Raw genomic sequence first — 3,012 nt, forward strand, 5'->3', positions numbered from 1 at the left:
TGGTCTATTGTTTATTATATTAAGGGTAATTTTGTAATTTGGATTCTTATTTAACATAATTTTTCACTGAAAGACCAAAATGATTGATGATGGACAATCTTAGGGACCACTCTATTGATTTCAAATATTAGGGACTAAAGTGAGGAGTTGGGCAAATCTTATGGACCATTTTGACTAAAAAGCCTTATAAAAGTGGGTGAGAGATATAGAGAAGAGCTCAAGTGTATGAGAATTGTGCCATCACTCCTTGGCTTAGTACTTTGTACTAATCATGATAGGTTTTCTTGCCTTAGTGATATTTCTCTTCACTTATAATAAGAGAACTTATGTTCGATTCTCGCCAAAGACGAATTTGAACTACATTATTGCTAGCTCATTGTAAGGCCAAGCTCACCCTCTCCGCTTAGTGTAGATAATATCGTTTGTTAAAAAAATAACAATGAGGATTTGGTCTCCAAATCCTATTGGAATTCTACTTTAAATTCATACAATCACATTCCTAATTAATAATTCTATTAACAACAATATTGCTATTTGTATGTATGTATGTGTGTATATGTGTGTGTGTGTGTGTGTGTGTGTATTTATATTTATATATACTCAAACTCAAACTCCCCTGGTACTATTCTAGAGCAGTAAAATGGCGAGAATGCCCCTAATTTTTTCCTTCCTCTTCGTTTTAATGCTGATTTTGTACATTGATTTGACCGTTTTGTCCTTACTGCATGCGCATCTCTCATTCCTCCGCCTCTAGTCTTTTTTTTTTTTTGGGTTTTGCTTTGCTTTTTCAGTACATGCTTTCCATGTGTTGATCATCGGGAGTGTTTCTGTTGAGAGGATTTTTCCCTTTTTGTTTCGTTTTCACTCCTCTCTTTGTTTACTTTTTCCTTTCATTTTTCTGCTTCCTCTCTTTAGCCTCTTTTTTTTTCGTCTTCAGTTTTCTGTCTTCATCTTCTCATCCTTGGTCTAGCGCTTCGCACGCTGCCTTCTTGACGTTTCAAGTCTTGCTGTTTTCTGGTTAGTTGTGTGTATTTTTGGTTGCCCTTTTTTTTTTGTTAATTTTATATTGAGAGTTAGGTATTTTGTTTGAATTTGGGTTTAGTTGATTTTCAAGGTTTCAAGTTGGTTGCCCTTTTTTGCCCTTTTTTGTTTTTAATTTTGTATTTAGAGTTAGGTCTTTCGTTTGAATTTGGGTTTAAATGATTTTGAAGATTTAGAGTTAACTATTTCCTTTGGATTTTTTTCTGGGGCTGAGACTTATAGAATAGTAGGGCTTTCTTTCTGTGTTGGGATTCTAAGTGTGACTATGTGGTTTGATTCTCATTTTAATTTTAGCAAACAGTGTTCTGTGTTTTTTTTGTTTCTGTGTCGTGGTTGTGATCATGGGTGTATGATTTGGTTGTGTTTTGTATTTTCAGGGAACAGTGTTGTTCGTTATCCCAGCTGTTGTGTTGGCGTTTTCATGCTGGTTGTGCTTCAGATATGTCTTTTTTCTTTCTCTTTTTTTTTCCGCTTAATTTTCCTTATTTTCTGGTCTGGGATGAATCTGGTGTTTAAATTAGAGCAGAAAAAATAGAGAATAATAAATAAAGAATCAAGGAGAAGGCTTTCTTGCGCTTAATATGTTTGTAAGAAATTGATTAGCAAATTCATTAACAACAGTATGTTAAATGTTACAGTATTTAAATATTTATTGGTGAGAATTTTATTAACTTAATGAAAAGTTGCAATACTTAAATATTCATTCTGAGTAAAGAACTAACCATCCCTGCATTATCCATTTCTGTGCCTGCATGCCTGCTAACTTTCCAGCTTGAATTTGACGATATTGGAGAGTTAGATCCATCAGGGAACATCTCTTGATAGTATTTATACAAGGTTTTGCATCCCATGTCACCCAGCATTCATTATTTTTTTGTATGTAAATGCTGGTTCCACTTGAGAGGTAGATGCAAGTGTGAGAATCCAATCAATCACTGTAATATTTTTTGTCTATTTGTAAGGAAACAGGTTTTAATCTTTTGTATCTAGATTGGATTTGATATCATTCAGGTTTCATTCGTTCAACAGTCTTGATTGTTATTTTCAAGCCAACTACTACATTTTCCAACAAATTTACAAAGAACAACCAAGTTGGATTCCGTTAAATTATATCGCTATTGGTATTGCAGATGCCCACCTTACAGAAATTACAAGGTTTGCTCCACTCTATACTTTGATACATTTAATTCAAATTCGTATATTTCGGTAAGAAACAAACTATTATCTATTCCTTGAGTTAGATAGAGTTGTAAATAGATTGAGTTAAGCAGAATTGTAAATATCATTCAAATTCGTATATTTCGGTAAGAAACAAACTTTTATCTATTCCATCAGTTAGACAAAGTTGTAAATAGATTGAGTTAAGCAGAGTTGTAAATATAACTTTCTACATGTTGTATGCTATTTAAAAACCCGCAATATCGCGCGGGCACCGTTGCTAGTCTATATCTATATCCCTATGGAAATTCTATCTATATCTATATCTCTATGGAAATGGTTACTTAGTTTCATCCTGCAAAACAAAACCAACTACAATATTTTATACATACAAGGGCTTAAATTTATGTAAACCTTCAAACACTGTCATGAATAATGATGTTTAATTAGAATTCATTTTGAAAAAATCATCGGAAATGAAATGGCAATGAATTGAAATCTACGTATGTATATGAATGTTATAGGTTTACGTTTTACATGTCTTATCCTAAACATTATCCCGCTCTCCCACATTAGCTAACTGCAAAAGAACATGTTTTGTTTCTTTTTCTTTTTTTTTATTTTTGTATGGATGTGGATCTGAAAGGAATTGGTCATATAAAATGGATCTTTGAGTAACAAGAAGTATTTTATATATGGCAAACAAATAAACGTCATACCTTATTGAACCTCAAGAGTCTGAAACCTCTTGCAACCAATTAGAGAAATAAAATATTTTCAACGCAAATTAGCCGGATATTAGTATAAGATTAA

General features: G+C 32.6%; 1 long non-coding RNA gene across 1 annotated transcript; it reads left to right on the forward strand.

The window, feature by feature from the left end:
- Positions 1 to 821: 821 nt before the first annotated feature.
- LOC126586410 (uncharacterized) lies at positions 822 to 2,067 on the forward strand. Its single transcript, XR_007610794.1, has 2 exons — positions 822 to 1,017; positions 1,419 to 2,067. It is a non-coding gene; the product is annotated as an uncharacterized LOC126586410 (long non-coding RNA).
- Positions 2,068 to 3,012: the final 945 nt, after the last annotated feature.

Source organism: Malus sylvestris, chromosome 2 (assembly GCF_916048215.2).
Source record: "Malus sylvestris chromosome 2, drMalSylv7.2, whole genome shotgun sequence".
Taxonomy (NCBI): Eukaryota; Viridiplantae; Streptophyta; class Magnoliopsida; order Rosales; family Rosaceae; genus Malus; species Malus sylvestris.